Below are 22,110 nucleotides of genomic sequence, written 5' to 3'. Positions count from 1 at the left end.
CACTAACATCAAAAGCAGACATCAGTCTTTGCTGGTTAGTGGGAGCCATCTTTAGCAAATGATTGTAGAGCTGTATTTTTATGGGCTCATTCCTTTTCTTTATGTCTATGAACTGCTGTTTGATGCTCAGTTCACCCTCCCTCTGTTGGCTAGAGGAGCTGACTTCTCGTCCCACAGTTCTGTTCTGTTCCTCTTGGAAGGAACTTGCAGATGCTTCCCTGCTAGGTGGGCCCATGCCCAGAGACTGCCCTGTTGGCATTTCCCCATCAGAGAAAGGGTTCAATCTCTGTCTTTTCTCACCATGACTTTCTGATGTGGTCAAGGGAGTCTCTCTGTCCCTTTTTCTGCTAGTATCCTCCTTTTGTGGAGTTTGGAGGATTGATGCATCAACTGATGTTTCTTGCCTAGGAGGCACCGTATTTTGTGCCTGCTGTTCTGTGAAAATTGGGGCCTCAACTGCCCCTTCTTGCTGTGGGGGCTGATCTTTGTCATGCTTCCCTTCTCCTTGCTGCAATTCCTGTTGTTTGTTGTTGTTCTACCTGCTGCTGCTGTTGCTGCACCTTGTCATGAGGTGGCTGCTCAGTCTCCATTTCCTTTTCCTTGCCCTTGCTAGATATATCTTCAGTGGCTTTGGATGCTTGCTAATTTACAGTCGAGGAGGATGCAACTTCTCCCACTTGTGTGCTTGGCAGTGAAAACACCTGTGAACAAAGTTCAAGGTCAGCCATCTTTTTTAGATTCCTCACTGCTCTTTGATTCAGCTCTTCTTGTGTAACCAGCTCTTCTAGGGTTCCTCTCCTCCATTTTGCTTGGTTTGCATGTTTTTCAATGTGAGGGATCTTTACATGATCACAGCCAGAGAGCTTATATTTGAGCCTTCTCAAAGTGATGAAGTGGTTGGGGTCATAAGGTTTCCAGAGGAAACTGGTTTGAAGGCCAAGGGACTCAAGCATCCTGTCTGCTTCTCTCCAACCTTCCTCCCTCTGGTTATAGACAAAGTGGCCAAGTTGGTTCCTGACTTTCAACTGTGCTTTCTTGCCTTTGCTTGAAAAGTGAAGCACATCAACATTGCCAAACTGCCTGAAGTATTCTAGGGCAAATAGCCTCATAGGCACATATTTGGGTAGTCTATAGGGAGGCAGTTCACACCCATACATCCTGATGACAGTGTGGTGCTGGTAAAAGTACCAGTCCCCAATGCTGTATGATTTGGATAACTGCAGGATCCTTTGCATTTCATCTGTGAGCCTCGGAGGAGGTGAGCCCATCATCATTGACATAGCTGGGTGGATGAACTGATCTATGAACTCACAAGAAGTATAAGGAGTTTCAAATTTACAGTGGAAAACAGAGGACCAATAGACCACTGATCTTGGATTGCCTTGGGCATCCTCTCTTTTGATTGGAAAAGAGAATTTCTGATGTTGATGATATAAGATCAAGTGGTAAATGTAAGAGGTATATCTGAACACTCTTTCTCTTGCCAGGTTCATTAGTTGCTCATGTATTTTGTCTGCTATATAGGTGGCATAGTCATAGCAGATAGGAGACTTGCAAGGAGCAAACATGAGCATGATTACCAGCACAGTTTGATCAACAAACTCAATTGAGTTGTAGCCCAAAATGGGACTAATCATGTCTGCCAGATCTCTGCCCAGTTGGTTGAGGTATACTTGATTGATAGGAGGATACTTCACAGAGTCAGAGCCAATGTATAGCTGGTTTAATTTGGTGACCTGAGCATCTGTCATTCTGGCTCCTTGATTTATCAGGTCTACAAGTGATAGAGGGACCAGTTTCTTCTCAGTCCTGAAGCAGAGCATATCCTTGATAGCTTCTGGGGTGACATAAAACACAGCTGATCCTGAAGGGTCAAGAACTGCCCTCTGAGTGGGGTCATAGTTTTCAGCACACAGATGGATCAAATCAGGGAATTGGTTAACTTGAGGGAGCTTAAAAATAGGGAGGAATGAGTCCCATATGCCCAGCACATCTGTTCCATCCTCATGCTTGGCCTTCAATTCATTGAGCAGGTGGATGTGGAACTTAGTACTCATCAACATTTCCTCTGAAATCTGATAGTCCATGTCTGCTAGAGACTGCCATTCCAATTGTCTCTGAGGGGCATTCAATGGAGCAACGTTCAATGCTATTGGAGCTACTGGTGTATCCATGATTTCTCCTAGGATTATGGATAGAGTTGCTATGCAGAGCAACACAAAGAGTTTTCTTTGAGGGAGAAATGTGAATTGTATGGAACAGAGGGTGAGTGAAACAGCTGCAGCAATTGAAATACTGTTTAAAGTGCAAATAAGACCAATGTGTGGTCTCAATCTGTCTTTTTTAACAGGTAGGTGCAGTTTGAGTAAGTTGTTTCGCGATTGCGCGAACAAAGTGCAGTTTTTTGTGAAAATATGGGCAAATAAGGCTCAGCTGGTGTTTTTCGAGCTCACAGTTGTAAATGGGGGCTAGGCACCAAGATTTCGCCGGTGAATTTTGCGAGTTTTTTGTCGTTTAAGCTCTTTTGAGGGAATTCACAGACAAAGTAGGCATATGAAGGATTTATAATGGAAAATACCTGGTAAAGAGCGAGCAATGGTCACGAATGACTGTAGAAATAGCGTGCCGGAGGTCTCCGAGTTGATTTCAGCAAAGGTGGTGTAATTTTGGACGTAAAATCATGCAGAGAAAGCAACAGCTCTTGCGGCAAAAAGTATGAAAAAACGCGAAAATTGGCCTAAATATGGATTTTTGGCATATTGGCGCGTTTTTGGATGACGTCAGCATGACGTCATTAGGTGGGGTCAAGGTCGGATGACGTCAGCATGACGTCATCGGGTGAGGTGGCAGGCTCTGATTGGTCCACGGATATGATGAAGTGGCAAGACAGATTAGCATGGGGGCGGACGCAGGGGCTGACGCGACGGTGGGGTGGCACTGACGTGGGTATGACGTGGTGGTGACGTTGGCTGGGCGGATCGACCGAAAACCGGGAGCGGTTAGCGGTTTCTATCGCACCGCTTATGATACGAAAGAGGGATTTGTCAGGCGTACCTCCGATAAACTGTGGGGATGACGCGTGGCGGAGGCCTGACGTCACCCTCTGACAGATATCGGAAGGTATCTGTCGGACGTTGGGGCCGGTCCGATATGGATTAGGGCCGTCCGATCAAAAGCGCTCGATCGGACGGTTGACGGGTCGCTGAGATGATCGGTGGATATGACAAGGGGCGGGATTATTTTAATATTTATTTTTGGGATCAGTGCTTGGCAGAAACTCTTGGGATATGGCGGGTTTTAGAAAGGTTTTTCAATGTCCATTCAATATAAAAATTTAAAAATAACCCGGTGCCCATACTTTGGATAAACGAAAAAAGTGGGTTTTTTGTTCATTTTTTCAAATTAAAGCGGGTATAGGTAGAACAAGGTCTTTTATAAGGTTTTCTTTGACAAATGAGGGTTTTAAGGGGCCAAATGGATTCAGAAGAGGGGAGGGGGTTAGACTTAGGTTCAATAAAGTGACCAGATGCCAATTTGATCCCTGACAGAGGATTTATTGGCTATAATGCCAAGGGGAGGGATATTTATATAATGCTTGGGGTTTATACACCATGGTGTTATAATACTAGGGGAAAGGGAATCATAGGGGAATTATATAATAGAGTTAGGGTTAATATGGATGAAAGGAGTGGATGAGGGGAGATAACACTAAGTTTATTTGAAAATAACTTAGCTTAAGGAGTAGATCAAAATGAAAAGAGTTTTAGAAAAGAAATGTGGCTTCTAATAGGACTAAGAACCACTAAAAACCACCAATTCTTTCATGAATATCAACTGATGAGGGGATGTTAGTAATGAATGGAGAGGGGAAAATTGGGAAGTTAGACATGCTTCTTTGCTTGCTGCAACCTGATGGAGAGGAACACCTTCTCACTTCATTGATTTTGCTTTGTGAACAAAGCTAACATACCTTGACTTGTAAGGAGTGACATTTCTGCAACCCCAACTGCCTACCCATCTACTTGCCTAGCATTTTTATTTCTTTTTGGAGGGTGCACTTGGACTTGCAGACCCTTACTTGCCTTTTCTTTTCTTTGGCTTTTTCTTTTGTTTTTCTATCTACTTCTACCCTTATTTCTTCCAAGGGCCCAGATTAAGCTGTTGGGAGCCTTTCTTCTCTACCTAAACTACTTGTCTGCCAAGATTAAATAGTTTGGATAGACTTCTTTCTCTATTCTACAACTGAAAATTCAAAACATGGCATGATCCAGATTAGGCTGTTGGACCATCCATCAAAATTTGAGTCCACATCAAGCTATAGGCACAGATTGTATTCTCCTGGAAATATGTGATCTTTGCATCATCAAAGCAGAGCATATTTGGACCTTTTCATTGCCAATCATGAAATATGAAACCTATTGGTATAGGTAGCTAACAGAATGCTTTTTTAGGTTCCGACCGTGCTCTCCACAAGATGATCCTCGAAATGATAAAGTACTTCACTCTTCCTAAATGATAAATGAAATCCTCATCTACTATAGACTTCGCACTTTAGGGGGCAATCAGTTACACAAAAATATCATCACCATGATTATTTGCAGTCAGCATGGGTCTATCATCACTTGTACTGTCCTCCTAAGCAAGTCTCAGACCTCAGCTCTTCAAGTCAAGCTTTGAAAATGAGAGAAAGACACTGAAAATCAACAAAGCTCTGGTTCTGCACTTTCTCTCACTGTTGCCTGCGGTCCTGCACCCCCTGTTCACAAAAACTGTGGACCTGCCCACTCTGTCCCTAAAGGAGTGGGTGCGGACCCCTGTGAAAGTCAAAAAGGTGCAAGTTTATTCTAAAAAAACTCACTTTGGGTTAATTCTAGATGATTCTAAAAGGAATTTTGACGTGGATTGGTCGCTCTTAGGTGGTTCATGCATACCAAAAGAGAAGGAGCTAATCCCTTGATGAGAGAGTTGTCCCTTTGAAGGAGGGATTTATCCCTTTGAAGGAGGACCTAGTAACTTCCCTCCATTGCACTATAAATTAAGGCATTGGGCTGGTTGCTAGGGAGGTTAGAAGCTGAACGTTTTTGAGGGTAAATGCTGGTGGAATTGAGACTTCCTAGTTAAGCTTGAGAGGAGAGATCACATACCTTTTTGGCTTCATTGGTAAGAGAGTGAAACTTGTCAAAGTAGAGGAGACTTCTTGTTGGACCCTGGGAGGAGCTTGTATAGCATCAAGGCATAGGTTGTAAAGTTCTTTGATTTGAATTAATACAATCAGATTCATTTTTCTCAACAAATTTTCTTATGTCATTTGTTTCATGAATTCCTTGGTCATCATGTTAAGTATGCTTTATGATATTGGCTTTTCAGGTGCTATTTAATTTGTTTGCTTGTTTGTGTTTGCAGATTCGCAACAAGGGAGCTCATTTGGATCAAAGGAGCGAGGCTTCCACAAACTTGCATTGGACCCAAGGTAGACCTAAACACTTGTTTGCCTTTGTTTATAAATGCATATTTAGAGAAAGATAGCTTTTGATTGGCTTGCTTGTCACTAGATATTGTTAGATTCTAGGAAGGTCTATCTTGTCCGAAAGATCGACTCATTCCGTGTGACACAACTAATATGAAAAAATCATTCTTTTCATTTCAATGAAAGATATCTACTATAGGGAAGAAGTTCACACACTGATACAACAACCAAGTATGCAAAAACCAAAGCTTCAGAACTATATCTTTCACTTTCACTATTCCAATGCACCCACCAAAAATAAATTTCAATTCACTAAGATGCACCTACATGAATTTTTCATTTTTTCTTTTCAATGAATGAGAATTCACTTTTCAACTTTCAACACTACGCAATGTAATCTATGCTCAATGATAATCCCAAAAACGACTTTTCAATGCAATGTAATCTAATGCAAGCTCAAAAAGTAAACTTTGAGATGAAAGCTAAGCAAATGCAAATGCCATTTCTTTTATGGTTTCCAAAATAGCTAATAATTCTTTAACCAACTTCAAATTAGTATTCCTTCCACACATACAAGCAGAAAAAAATAAATTCAATTGACCCAAAGAACTAAAGACTCAACCAAAATTCACTTTCACTACTTTAAACAATGGGATGGAATTTTGCAAACTAATAAGAAATCAACAAAAATAATGGCAATTTCTATGCACACAGAGTAGGAGAAAGAATCTAGAGATCAAGACATTCCAGATCTTCTGTCAAAAACCCTAAAAAAATCTACATTTTGGATTAGTGCTACTTTAATGGTCAAAATCCACGCTGACAAGTGTTTTCAACGCTATTTTAATGGTAAAAACCCGTGCTGACGGGCTGACAACACGACTATTTATGGAGAAAATGTGCTGGGAGAGAAAGACTTAGGAAAATGAAAAGAAACTCAAAGTGAGATACAAACTTGACACTCTAAAGAACATACTACTCAAAATGCAAACCCATAATGGATCTGAGTTATAGATCACTAGGAGGTTTTCCAAACTAATCAAAAGACCAAATATAAAAGGAGGTTTGAAGGGTTATAAGCTTCCCAACGGAGTCACCATTTTGTTGTGCAGGAAATCCTTTCTACGGATATAAACGATCCCTCTAGTCCTATGGGAGTATCTAGCAACAAATAAAGACAAATATGAGTAAACTTTCCTAGTTTATACCAGAAAAACAAAGGAGGATAGATGACCTACCTCACTTTGATGCTAACATCCATTGGTGTCATCATTATTCCTCTCACTTCCAAGATCAGTTTCCTCTTTGCCATTATGGATGAATACCTGCAAGGAATATCATGCGGAGACAACAAATGCATACATAGCAAAATCCATTCCAATATAAACTATGTAACATATCTAGGAGTATTACACTAAATGAGCAACAATTGACACATTTGTGGAAAAAAAACACATAATGTATTATTAATAGATGGTAAAGGGAGCATTAAAACCACTTAAGCCTTGATGTTGGAAGCTTCCTATAGGTGAGTTTTCAAGTCCTAGCCTTAACCTTCAAGAACTCCTTTCTCCTTAGCAAAATGGGCAGCATTTGGACATAGTTCAGCACGGGGAAGGAAACCAAGCAATAGCCAACTAATTTTGGATAGTAGGGATCTCATTTATAGGGAAGGAGAGGGAGTTGAGGATCCATAAAAGGAGGGAGAAGTTCCACATCCTAAGGGAAAGATCCATGAAAGTAGGATCAAGGACCAAGAATGGGAGGTCTCGTTCCAATCTTGATTCCCCTATAACCAGCTCGCCATTCTCGAGACTTATAGTAAGAGAAGCTTCTCCTCCACTTTAGGAAAAACTTCCTGAAGAGGATCAATGCGGGTTTTCTTGATAAAAGCTGTGTTGGAAGCACTAGGAAAATATAGTGCAACAAGGTACCAATATAAGTCACTGGTGATGCAAAAAGCGCTGATCTAGAAAAAATGTTTCTGAACATGTTTCATGGTGAATACACTAGCATATTTCATCATTTTGACACTTTAGGATACAAGACAAGGAGTGTGACAAAATACTGTATAAAAGTAAGGACATTGCAAGTACTAGTTCTCCAAATTGTCTCAATGATACTCAATATGAAAAAACAAGAATAGAGATTTTCCACATTAGAGTCATTTCGAAACGTACCAAGATAGATACAATGTTTGATAGTGGTTCACAAGCAAATCTTATCTCAGAAGACATTGTCAAGAAGTTGAATTCAAAAACCATTCCTCATCCTAAACCTTATCCTTTAGGTTGGGTATGTGAGAATGAAAAATTACAGGTGACAAGGAAATGCATACTTAGATTTGCAATCATTGTAGACTTTCTTGATGAACTTGATCTAGTTCTGCTTGATATATGTGGTATTGTTTTGGGAAGTCCATATATTTACGATAAGAGAGATATTTTTCATTGCCATCAAAACAAATATTGTTTGTTCAAGAATGGGATTGATTACATTGTTAGAGTGCATAACAAGAAATTGAGTTTAAATCTTGTGAATGTTGGACAAGTGAAAAGGGTTGTTAATGCTAGTAAGAATTTTGCATTGTTAATGTTCAAGCACAAAGACGTTGAGGAACCTAAAGCCTTTCATGGATACGAATAAAGTTTTGGCTTTGAAGAAGGATGGTGCATGGCGATGATGATCACATTTAGTAAAGAGTCGAGCCAAGTGAAAGGCTAGACATGCTAAGCATCATTATGGTGACAATGTTCATTGTGAAGTGAATTTGAAATTGAATAAGTTTCCTTTGATTGAAGACCGAGAAGGGAATGTTCAGATTCCTTCAAGGGCAGTTTTCTTTTTTGAAAATCTTGGGAAATTGGAGCAAGATGTCATCTTTAATAGCAAGACAAGGACTCCAAAATCAGGGAAAGTGATGTACTTTCATGAAAAGCTCAAAGAAAAAAATACAAGCAAAGTTAAGTGGATTAAGACTGGAAGGGTGAGGGAACTGTACCCTCATCTAATTTTTGACTAAAAATGAGCTTTTGGAGGTCCAAAAGCTTCCAATGGGGAGGAGTGATCCAAGGGATCAATTTAGTGCTCAAAATTCAAAGTGTGCGACAAGGCTCGAACCTTTAACGACTGGATAAATATCAACGATATTAGTCCAACACAATTCGTTTCACTCAAAACCGATATCGTATGCTCCTGATATCATGTTCTGATTGAATTGTTTAACAACTATTTTTTTTGGAATTTTGGTTGTAGGTACACCTAGTCCGCAGTCTGTACATTGAATGGGCATTTGAATTTGTATTTATCAGGGCGAGTCATTGGATGACAAGTGTCATCTTATTATTGGATCATGTATGGTGGTTTTTATTGGTTCATTGGTTGTTGTGTTGGACTAATGAAGGAGAGCCACGTGGGCCAATAGGTGGTTGCCACATGGCCTCCACTCATTTGTGTAAAATTTTGGTATGAGGCTGCATTGCCTCCACAAGATTTGAAACCATGACTAATAGTCTGTCAACAAAGCCCTCCACCGACCCACATATCTTGTTCCTTGTTAATCTATGGTCACGAATCATATATAAAGTTTAATGGTGGCATGTTTTGGGGAAGGGCTAGGCTAAGCCTTAGCCCGTGGCCACACCCCACACCCACAGGACCATGGAAGAGGGGGCTTGGGGCGAGGGCTTAGCCTGATCCATATTCACGATACCCATGAAGATGAACATGAATGAGGGAATGGGGGGCCAACCCCAGGTCACCAGACATCTCATGTGACCAGGAGCATTAAAATCATCAAACTAACCCCCGATGGATGTTAATCGAACCTAAATCCAACTATAGTTTGAGCGTGGGTTAGAAAGTGGCAGGATTGATTCAAACCAACACCACATCCAACGACCCATAATATGCAACGTGGCACGTTTTGCATGGTTCGTGGGTTGACATAGTGCATTTAAGGGTTTTACAAATTGGAGCTGAACCCGCGGGAATCTTGTCGGCGCGGGGCAAAATTGTCATTCCGCGTTGCCGCAGAAGGATTTTGTTTTAGAAAAGATAGCAGGTGGGTGTGAATTGGAGGATAGTTTGCAGGATTTTTTTCTAGAGCTTAACTTAGTCATTTTTTGACCTTTTTGAGTGCAACAAGAGCCCAACTAGGGGTTTTCACTGTTCTAGAGCCATTGGAGATAATATTTTTTATGTTTGAGCATTGTAAAGCCATGTAAACACACTTTTGAACACTTAATGAAAGAGGCCTTGCATTGGAAGTTGGACTAGGAGGGCTGAACTCCTTTATTATGTTTTATGTTATGTGTTTCAGATATGGTTATTTGTCTCTGTTTGGATATAAATTTTGGTTTAAAACTCACTTGTTTATGAGTTTAATAAATTGATCCATTACCGAAAACACATAAAATTTCACTTGCGATTTGTATATCACCTTATGTTTTCAATTATAGATAAAAAATACCATAGGAAAAAGGATATCTTATTAACATATGCGAATCCCACCAAGTCAGGGGCTTCCATGTACCACCCAGCCATAGTTTGGGTTGAACCAGATATCTCTTTCAGCGAATCACACCCGCACCATATTCCCAACATGAATGTGGGATCTCATGAAACAAATCAAACGAAACCAAACCAAGGCTTCCAGAGGCCAAACCACCTCAACCCTCAACCCGTGATTCCACTTGACGATCAGACATCACTAACCATCACTAGATCAGTCTCTACCCAAGCTGTCTAGGGCTCTAAAGCATTTGTTCCAACCAAGGATTCCAAGACTAGTAGCTCAACCCATAACTGTTGCCGGGCTCCATAGCGGTTGTCCAACCAAGGCTTCCAGGACTAGTAACTCAACCCACCAAGGGCTCCAAATCATTTGTCCAACCAAGGCTTCCAAGGCTAGTAACTCAAAACAAGATGTTACTAGGCTTCCAGAGTGTTTGTATAACCAAGGATCCAATAACTAGTAACTCAACCCACAACCATAAGGAACATGAGAACCAAACAAAAAAAAAGGAAAGTGTATATTTTTACTGTAGATTCAACAACTTATGTGATATGCTAAAACAGAAGACAAGAATATACTCTACTCTTCAACAGAAACCAAAATTGATTGATGAAAAAAATAAGCAGAAAAGGAAGAATATCAATCGCACATAACACAATATTTCTCTGGGGAAATCAACTACTAAAAACCCTGACTATTTATATTGCATTAGCCATAAGATTTGAGAAGAAAATACAATGCTTGTTTAACCCGAACAATTCCTGCACTAGTACAATCTATCTCTCTGCCTCACAAGCCAGCTCAAGCCAACACTTAGCCAATTCTGCTTCCTTCCAAGTCCCTACTTCCTTGCACAATTCCTGAGAGAATTAACCTAAATTTAATTGTAAAATCCTTACTCCATAACTCCATAATCCATCCATAGGCCCTCAATTGATTGCATGCACCATCTGTACAACTCGGAAAATTATACAACTGAGAGTACACTGTCCCTGAACTCTAATCTCAACCGGGTCTTCCTCTAAACTGACATTCATGAGTTATTTATGAGTGAATCCTCAGTTAATTGGTGTGGCACTGAGGATGCACTAGTTCTTGTCCCCACTATTAGACCTCCTACTAGTTCCTCCAACAGTTAGAACTTGTTTAACTGCCTATAAATCAGTTAGATTGCGTTAATTAATTACAATTCAAACGAAATCAACCTGGGCCCCTAAAATTTAGGGATCACTCTACATGACTCTATATAGAATTCCAACTTGAATTTCCTAAGCCAACTAAGTCAATTTAATTTAGTTAACTATTAGAAGTTGCTACGAGAAAAGAATTTTAATTTAATTCACAATTTAATTCAAGGACAAATTAAATTGGAATTTATTGTTGTTATTTTAACACTCCCTCTCAAAAAGAAATGGATTATCTGCTATCCCGATCCTTCCTCTGTGAAAATTGAATTTTCATCTTGACAAGGCCTTTGTGAAAATATTTGCATCCATCTCCTCTATGGGAATGTAATCCAACAACATAATTTTCCTTAGCACACAATCTTGAAGATGATGATACCAAATATCAATATGCTTGGACCGATCATGAAAAACTGGATTCTTAGAGAGTTTGATACAACTTTGATTGTCACAGTAAATCATATTTGGATCCATCTGTTGACCAAACAAACCAACAATAATCTTCTTCATCTAGATAGCCTCACAAGCTACTTGACTAGCAACAATGTACTCTGCTTCTGTTGAATTGAGTGCAACTAATCTCTATTTCTTGTTGTACGAAGAAACATCTACTAACCGAATATTGAAGATCCCACTTGATGTTCTCTTCCTGTCAAATGGACTCCCTGCCCAATCTGCATCGGTGAAGCCTTGAAGCTTCACTCCCTCTATCTGTCTGTACTATAAACCATACTAGTAGTGCCTTTGAGGTATCTCAACACATGTTTGGCTGCCTTCCAATACAACTTGGTCGACTTAAGCATCACTTGACTAAGTTGGTTAACTCAATAACACATGTCTGGTCGTGTGTTCACCAAATACATGGGTGAAACCACAAGCTGTCTGTAAATAATAGCCTCCACTACTTCACCAAAAGTAGAATCCTCCTTCCTCTAGTTACTTGCTAGAGGAGTCTCCATGGGTTTATTTCTCTCCATGTGGAAGATTTTGAGAATCTCATTGGCATACTTTCCATGAGAGACAAAACATTACTCATCACCTTGCCATACTTCCATACCCAGAAAGTAGTGCATGAGCCCCAAGTCCTTCATTTCAAACTCTCTTGCAATATCCTCTTTGCAAGAATTGATCACTGTCAGAATCAAATCGTCGACATATAAACTAATAATCAACAATTTACCTTCAACCATAATATGGTAAAGGTTTTCATCTGCTTCACTTTTGGTGAAGCCGAACCTGGTGAAATAGCTATTGATCCCGGTGTACCAAGCATGAGGTGCTTGTTTCAGCCCATATAATGCTCGCTTGAGTTAGCACACATGTGACTCTTTATTGAAGGTCTCAAATCCTTCAGGCTACTCAATATACACCTCTTCCTCAATCATGTCCTTGAGGAATGTTGTCTTTACATCCATCTGATGTATATTGCATTCCATCTGTGCCGATAGTGCTAGAATGGATCTGATTGATGAGTACCTTGCAACAGGAGCAAAAGTCTCATTGTAATGAATCCCCTCCACCTGAGAAAAACCTCTAGTCACAAACCTATCCTTGTGTTTCTCCACATTACCATCCGCTACTTGCTTTACCTTGCAAAGTAATTTGGAACTCACCACTAACTTTTCTGCTGGTCTTAGGACCACATCCTAAACGCTGTTCATGACAAGGAGTCATACTCCTAAACCATGGCATCAACTCAAACTAGTTTTTGCACTACATCCTCAAAAGAGGATGACTCAGTCTCTACACATCTACTCATCAGAGCCATGTAACCAATGTACCTCTCTAGTGACCTCCTCTACCTGCGCTATGATGTGGGTGCTCCCTCATTCTCTCTAGCATCATAGCCTGTTAGCCTATCTGGTGTGCTTTCTCCCATCTTTGGAAGGATCTGCATGAGTGAGTGTATCCACTCCCTGATTCTCTACATGTGGCTGCTCCACATCATCTTGAGGTTCCTCCTTTGGAGCTAGAAGATCCTCAACCACATGTATCTGAAGCTACCTTTCAAGGGAACATCTCATGGCCTTCTCTTCATCAAATTTTACATCCCTACAAACCACTGTCATCCTGTTGGTTGGCAGGTACAATCTATAGTTTTGAGATGTATCAGTGTACCCCAAAAATATCCCTAACTCAACTGTTGGCTCAATATTTTTCCGTGCAGATTTGGTTACATGGTAGTAGACTAATGAACCAAAATTCCTTAAGTGTCCACATCTAGTTTCTTCCTTGAAAAAGCTTCTTCCAGTGTACTCATCCCATGAATTCGATGAGGTCTTTTGTTCTGAAAATAAACAACTGTGTTGCATGCTTCATCCCACAAGTGTAATGGTAGGACCTGTTGACAATAATACTGAGAGGGGGGGTGAATCAGTATTATCTAATTCTTTTAATAAATCTTCCTTATTTGTTCTTTGAATTATTTTTGCATGTCAGTACCATAAAATAATGAGCATGAACAAGGAAAAACAGATAGTCACACCAAAGAACACAAGATGTAAGGTGGAAACCCAATGTGGGTGAAAACCACCTGCTGCAATATGTCTCTATCTTCTTTCAAATTAGAAACTTCTTTTACAATGGTTTTGTACTGGTGCAGTCCTTTACCAGTACATAGGCTGCAACCTGCAGAGAGCTACAACTTTCTCTCTCTCATTTTCCAGTCTCTCCTGGAAGGGAGCTACAACCCCCTACCTCTTTTCATAAAGCATCAGATGATCATCAAGTACATAAAAGTTACAGTCCACTGCAGTTGTCAGATCAGCAATAACAGAATTAACCCAGAACACCTTATCAACAGAAAAATTCAATCAACAGAATATTTTAAGACAGGGACGCAGTTTTCCCTTCTGTGGCCTGCGTCGCTACGCAGTTCACCTTCTGCTTCCCTGCGTATACCCGCAGAGATCCTTCTGCCGCACTGCGTGCCCACACACTGTTCCTTCAACCGCACTGCGTACTATTACTGCAGGGACGCACCCAGAGACATTATCGCGCCGCGTACTGTTACTGCAGGGACGCACCCAAAAATACTATCGCGCCGCGTACTTTTACTGTGCGGACGCACCTGAACCTTAGTCGCTCTGCGTACCGACGTAGCTCTCCTTCTTCTGCTCTGCGTACCGACGCAGGTCTCCTGTGTCTGCTCTGCGTACTGACGCAGATCTCCTGTTTCTGCACTGCGTACCCCCGGGCATAGATGATTTCAAGACTTCAGAAGTAACCCAGACTGTCAAATCTACAGATCTGAACATGCGCCGAAGAGATCTCGGTCCATCAGTAGATTCGCCTTGTTTAGATCTAGACCAGATCTAGCCCTCATAAGATATTCAACCCAAAACATGCCCAAGGCAAATGATCTCCTTTGCTTTATATAGGCAAGCTCCTCCTAAAATCATGGAACAATACCACGAGCCGACACCATAGTAACCCAATACCATTGGCTGAATACCAAGAGTAACACATAAGAAAACCCCACATGTGAATTTCTTTGCCTTGAAATGTGTGCACTGGGGGGACGCACCTCCTGAACGGCTGGCCTGCGTATCTAGACGCGGTCCCTGCATGGTGTAGCTGCGGGTACGCACCTTCTGAACTGATTTCCTGCGTACTTCTTAATTTTCAACAAATTGAGAGCCTTGCCACGGGAGTTGCTATCAAGTACAACATCTGTAGCATATAGCCATATCAGAAACATAATGCCAACAATCTCCCCCTTTGGACTTGATGGCAACTTCACAAACTTCAGCTTCATTCTCCCCCTTTGACATCAAGGGCAAAGGGGTATGCTCCCCCTAAGATCATGCTCCCCCTAAAAATGAACCAGATCTGCAACAAAGAACCATAATCCACCATGAAAGAGATAGAGACATATTGCAACTATTTCCAAGATCTCCTTCTGACCATCCTCCATAATGCCAACAATGCATTATATGCTCCCCCTGAACCTGTACCATCAATCAGAAAAGGTTTTGCCTGAGGTATTCTAAAGTGTCCCTGGGCAATGGTTTGGTGAGAATATCAGCAACTTGTTCCTTAGAAGGAACATACTCCAACTTGACCTTCTGTTCAAGTACTTGTTCCCGGAGAAAATGGTACTTGATTGGTATGTGCTTGGTTTTTGAATGCATAACCGGATTCTTTGAGATGCTGATTGCACTTGTGTTATCACATAAGATGGGGATAGGTGGTGTACAAGTAATTTGAAAATCCTGTAAAGTCTGCATCATCCAAAGGAGTTGAGTGCAACAAGATGCATCAGCAACATATTCCGCTTCAGCTGTAGACAAGGCAATCGAACTCTGTTTCTTGCTGAACCAAGATACCAGTCTGGAACCCATAAAGAATGCACCACCACTTGTACTTTTCCTGTCATCCACGCTTCCTGCCCAATCTGCATCTGTATAAGCATGAAGTGTAAGATCTGTATCTCTAGGATACCATAAGCCCTAATTTTGAGTCCCTTGAAGATATTTGAAAATTCTCTTCACTGCCTGAAGATGAGTCTCCTTCGGATTTGCCTGAAATCTTCCAACTATTCCAACTGCATGCATGATGTCCGGTCGGGTACTTGTCAAATAAAGTAAACTTCCAATCATAGATCTGTAGGTTGGTTGATGTACTGCTGTAGATTCATCATTTGCACTGAGGCTACATCCTGTGACCATGGGTGTACATACGGGTTTTGCCTCTTCCATACCATATTTCTTCAAAATCTGTTTGAGATACTTGGTTTGAGATAAAAAGATTCCTCCTTCTTTTTGTTGGATTTGCAAACCAAGGAAATATGTCAGTTCTCCTAGCAAAGACATTTCAAATTCTTTCTGCATGACCGAGTCAAAGCTTTGACTCATAGCTTCTTCATTGCTCCCAAAAATAATGTCATCTACATACACAACAAGTATTAGCAATTTGTCATTTTCAACTTTTATATAAAGATTGCTATCTGCTGATCCTTTTGAAAAACCTTGTTGATGAAGATATTTGTCCAAACGGTAGTACCAAGCCCTTGGAGCTTGTTTGAGACCATAGAGAGCCTTTTTCAATCTGCATACAAGATTTGGATCATTTCCAAGAATGAACCCATCTGGCTGTTCAATGTATACTTCTTCTTCCAGGTCTCCATTCAGAAAGGCTGATTTCACGTCCATTTGAAATACTTTGAAGTTTTGAAAACTTGAGAGAGCAAGGAACATTCGGATGGCCTCAAGTCTTGCAACAGGAGCAAAGGTTTCTTCAAAGTCTATTCCTTCTTGCTGCGCATATCCTTTACAAACAAGTCTGGCTTTGTTTCTAATTACTTCTCCATTTTCATTCAATTTGTTTTTGAAGACCCATTTTGTTCCGATAACATTCTTATCCTTTGGTCTAGGAACCAGCTCCCAAGTGTTGTTCTTTTCGATTTGCTCAAGTTCTTCATCCATTGCTTTCACCCAACATTCATCTTTGCATGCCTCTTTCACACTTTGTGGTTCAGTAGAGGAGAGTAATGCCAAATAGCTTGAAGCTTCTGCAACTGTTCTTCTTGTTTGTACACCTGCTTCTTTCTGCCCCATGATCTGAGATTCTGGATGATTCTTCTGAACATATCTGGATGGAGTCTTTTCTTCTATTCTTGTCTGCTCCTCTGGTTCTTCTTGAGGTTCTTCTTCTTCATCATTCTGTCTTTGAGGGTAGCCTTCATCTTCTTCGATGTCTTCATGATGTACTTGCCTAGGAATGTATCCCTTCTCATCAACCAATACATCAATGCTGTCAACAATTCTGCCAAGTCTTTTATTGTAGCATTTGTATGCTTTGCTATGTGGAGAGTAACCAAGAAGAATGCCTTCATCTGCTCTAGGTTCAAGTTTGCCAAGCTGCTCATCAGTATTCTTGATATAGCATTTGCTCCCAAAGATTTTGAAGTGCTTTACCGAAGGAGTCCTACCACTCCAGAGCTCATGAGGAGTTTGAGTGCTGTTCACCCGGACATTTGTTTTGTTGAGAATAACAACCGCAGCATGTGCAGCTTCACCCCAGAAAGTTGCGGGAGTTCCTGACTCATCAAGCATAGCACGAGCCATTTGTTGGATTGTTCTATTCATTCTTTCCACAACTCCATTTTGCTGAGGAGTTCTTGCTGTAGAGAATTCTCTTCTAATCCCATGTTCTTCACAGAAATCGAAAAATTCATTTGAGGTAAACTCCCCACCTCTGTCGGATCTGAGGCACTTAATTTTGTGACCTGATTCATTTTCCACCAAGGCTTTGAAGGATTTGAATTTTTCGAATGCTTCATCTTTGTGCTTCATAAGTCCTAGCCAGACAAACCTGGAGAAATCGTCAATGAATAATATCAAGTATTCTTCTCCTCTAGGTGTTCTTTTCCTGAATGGACCGCATGTATCTGTATGTACTAGCTCAAGAGGCATGCTAGCTGATCCTTCCTTCTCTGGAAAGTTAGTTTTGGTTTGTTTTCCAAACTGACATGATTTGCATATGGTGTTGTCAGGAATTTTGATATCTGGAAGATCGTGAACTGCCTGATATTTGCATGCTTTCCTTATTTGTGAAAAGCTTAGATGCCCCAACCTCCGATGCCATAACCAGTGCTCATCATCCTTGCTCAAATAGCATTGTTGTTGTCCTTCTTCAAATATGTACAGATTATTTGGAGTTCTTTTGCCTTTGATCACTGTTTTACCTGTAACAAGATCACGAACAAGACATCCATTTGATCTGAATATAACCTCGGTTCTTTGATCACACATCTGGCTGACACTTAGAAGATTATGCTTCAATCCATCAACATACAAAACATTTCCAGCCTTGACCTTTTCTTTTAACTGAGCAATGCCTTTTCCTTTTATAGTTGCAGGAGTATCATTTCCAAAAGAGACTTTCTTTCCTTTTTCTAGAGCAAAATATGACTCAAGTTTTTCTTTATCACCTGTCATATGCTTCGAACATCCACTGTCAATGTACCATAGATTTTCCTGTCCCTCTGCATAAAATGCTATCCCACATCTTTCTGTTTGTGGTTCCTTTATTCTCCATGTTTTGGTGCTTGAGGCTTGTTCCTTTTTCTGCTGAAACCTGCTCCTGCATTCAGAGTCTTCATGACCAAAGTTATTGCAAATAGAACATTCAACTTCATTTTCAAGAGCCGAAAAGTTATTATAGGTCCTTTTTGTAATCCCGGTCATACTTCTTTGTTTTTGAGCTTCCCTAGTCATGATCGTTTTATATGCAACACATTGAGCTGCTTTGTGACCAAAGTTATGGCAAGAAAAGCATTGTCCATTGAAGAAACTTCTGCGGTTATCGAATCTACCAGCCAATTGATTGTAATTTCTATTGCCATCTATTTTTGAACCAAATTGAGAAGATTTTACCTGTGTCTGGTTGTAGCTTTTGTTCACCCTTAAGATGGATTGCCCCTGATAGTTTCTGTTTGTAATTCGTCCCTGCTTTACCTGATGATCTTCATTGTGCTTTTGCTCATTTCTTCTTGCTGCATCAAGATAACTTTTTGAGGTGGATGCTTGAGAGGTTTCTCCATTATAGCCCAGACCTGTCTTGTTTAGTGGAGACCGCTGCACATTAATAATCTCATCCAAAGTTTCAGATCCCTTGACAAACTTGAGATTAATAACTTTTGTTTTCTCAATCTCTTTTCTAAGACCAACAATTTCACCTTCTAATTTTTCAAGATGTTTTTCCTTTTCATCAATTTGAAATTGTAGAGTATCAATGATCATGTTCTTTTCTTCTATACATCTCTTGAGTCTAGTAATTTCATCATAAAGGTTATCCACATCTATAGCATCCATATAATCATCATCTTCAAATGCCATTAACAACTTATATTCATTACCTTGTCCATCTTCATCACTGTTTGATAGACCATCACTATCTTCATGAGTGTAGTAGCTTTTCTTATTTGTGTTCTGTTTCTTGTTCCACCTAGCAGGTTCCTTTCCTTTATCCTTATAAGGACATTTTGCAGCATAATGACCTACTCTTCCACAAGAAAAACATTTAAAGGGTAACTTACCTCTGAACCTTCCAGAACCTCTTTGAAGATTTCTGACAAAATTTGATTCTTCTTCCTCTTCTTCTGGGACGTGGCTTTCTTCATAATAATCTCCTTTGCCTGATGCCTTGAAAGCAGCTTCTCTTCTGTCTGATGGACCTCCCTTTCTCATTTCATAAGCGGTTAGAATTCCATGTAGCTGAGACATAGTAAGAATTCGTAGATTTTTTTTTTCTTCTATTGCAGATACTTTAGATTCAAACTTGGGGGACAATGATCTTAGAACCTTTTCAACCACAATAGCCTCTTTTATTTATTCACCCAAATTTTTCATACAATTAACAACCTCATCTACTCGAAGAAAATAGTTAGCCACACTTTCATCATTATACATTTTGAGAGTCTCATACTGAATTCTGAGAGTTTGAAGTTTAGCACGCTTTACCTGTTCATCTCCTTCATAGCTTGTGACAATTTTGTCCCATATCTCTTTTGCGGATTTATAGTGCATTACCTTCATGAATTCTGATTGAGATATACATCCTAATAGAGTACTGACTGCTTTCGCATTTGTTTCATACTTCTTTTTCTCGGCGGCATCTGTAGGAGTAGCTGAAGGAAAAGCATAGCCTGTCTCTACGATGTCCCAAACTTCTGTACCAAGAGATTGAAGATAGGCAGTAACTCTTACCTTCCAATAATTGAAGTTTGTTCCATCAAAAACCGGTGGCCTGATTGATGCTTCTCTCTCGTAGTTGCTCATGATGAACGATCTACCTTCAAGCGATCAAGCTTCTCTGAAGGACCTGCTCTGATACCAATTGTTGACAATAATACTGAGAGGGGGGGTGAATCAGTATTATCTAATTCTTTTAATAAATCTTCCTTATTTGTTCTTTGAATTATTTTTGCATGTCAGTACCATAAAATAATGAGCATGAACAAGGAAAAACAGATAGTCACACCAAAGAACACAAGATGTAAGGTGGAAACCCAATGTGGGTGAAAACCACCTGCTGCAATATGTCTCTATCTTCTTTCAAATTAGAAACTTCTTTTACAATGGTTTTGTACTGGTGCAGTCCTTTACCAGTACGCAGGCTGCAACCTGCAGAGAGCTACAACTTTCTCTCTCTCGTTTTCCAGTCTCTCCTGGAAGGGAGCTACAACCCCCTACCTCTTTTCATAAAGCATCAGATGATCATCAAGTACATAAAAGTTACAGTCCACTGCAGTTGTCAGATCAGCAATAACAGAATTAACCCAGAACACCTTATCAACAGAAAAATTCAATCAACAGAATATTTTAAGACAGGGACGCAGTTTTCCCTTCTGTGGCCTGCGTCGCTACGTAGTTCACCTTCTGCTTCCCTGCGTATACCCGCAGAGATCCTTCTACCGCACTGCGTGCCCACACACTGTTCCTTCAACCGCACTGCGTACTATTACTGCAGGGACGCACCCAGAGACATTATCGCGCCGCGTACTGTTACTGCAGGGACGCACCCAAAAATACTATCGCGCCGCGTACTTTTACTGTGCGGACGCACCTGAACCTTAGTCGCTCTGCGTACCGACACAGCTCTCCTTCTTCTGCTCTGCGTACCGACGCAGGTCTCCTGTGTCTGCTCTGCGTACCGACGCAGATCTCCTGTTTCTGCACTGCGTACCCCCGGGCATAGATGATTTCAAGACTTCAAAAGTAACCCAGACTGTCAGATCTACAGATCTGAACATGCGCCGAAGAGATCTCGGTCCATCAGTAGATTCGCCTTGTTTAGATCTAGACCAGATCTAGCCCTCATAAGATATTCAACCCAAAACATGCCCAAGGCAAATGATCTCCTTTGCTTTATATAGGCAAGCTCCTCCTAAAATCATGGAACAATACCACGAGCCGACACCATAGTAACCCAATACCATTGGCTAAATACCAAGAGTAACACATAAGAAAACCCCACATGTGAATTTCTTTGCCTTGAAATGTGTGCACTGGGGGGACGCACCTCCTGAACGGCTGGCCTGCGTATCTGGACGCGGTCCCTGCATGGTGTAGCTGCGGGTACGCACCTTCTGAACTGATTTCCTGCGTACTTCTTAATTTTCAACAAATTGAGAGCCTTGCCACGGGAGTTGCCATCAAGTACAACCTCTGTAGCATATAGCCATATCAGAAACATAATGCCAACAATATAGCTTCTCTACATGTGGCTGCTCCACATCATCTTGAGGTTCCTCCTTTGGAGCTAGAAGCTCCTCAACCACATGTATCTAAAGCTACCTTTCAAGGGAACATCTCATGGCCTTCTCTTCATCAAATTTTACATCCCTACAAACCACTGTCATCCTGTTGGTTGGCAGGTACAATCTATAGTTTTGAGATGTATCAGTGTACCCCACAAATATCCCTAACTCAACTGTTGGCTCAATATTTTTCCGTGCAGATTTGGTTACATGGTAGTAGACTAATGAACCAAAATTCCTTAAGTGTCCACATCTAGTTTCTTCCTTGAAAAAGCTTCTTCCAGTGTACTCATCCCATGAATTCGATGAGGTCTTTTGTTCTGAAAATAAACAACTGTGTTGCATGCTTCATCCCACAAGTGTAATGGTAGGACCTAATCATGCAACATCACTTGTACTACTCCTACAATGCTTATGTTCTTCCTTTCAACCATCCCATTCTGTTGTGGGTTATGAGGTGCTATCAACTCCTATCGAATGCCTTCTGATGCACATAATTTTTTGAACTCATTCAACACATACTCTCCACCATTATCACTCCTAAGAGCTTTAACTTTCCTACTAATATCTTTCTCGACCAATGCTTTAAATTCACAGAACTTTGCAAAAGTCAGATCTTTCTTCTGCATGAAGAAGATACAACACTTACAAGAAAAATCATCAAGAAATATAACATAAT

This window comes from Pinus tabuliformis, chromosome 6 (assembly GCF_031772625.1).
Source record: "Pinus tabuliformis cultivar Carrire ecotype Pingquan chromosome 6, CPIR1, whole genome shotgun sequence".
Taxonomy (NCBI): domain Eukaryota; kingdom Viridiplantae; phylum Streptophyta; class Pinopsida; order Pinales; family Pinaceae; genus Pinus; species Pinus tabuliformis.
This window is presented reverse-complemented; position numbering follows the sequence as displayed.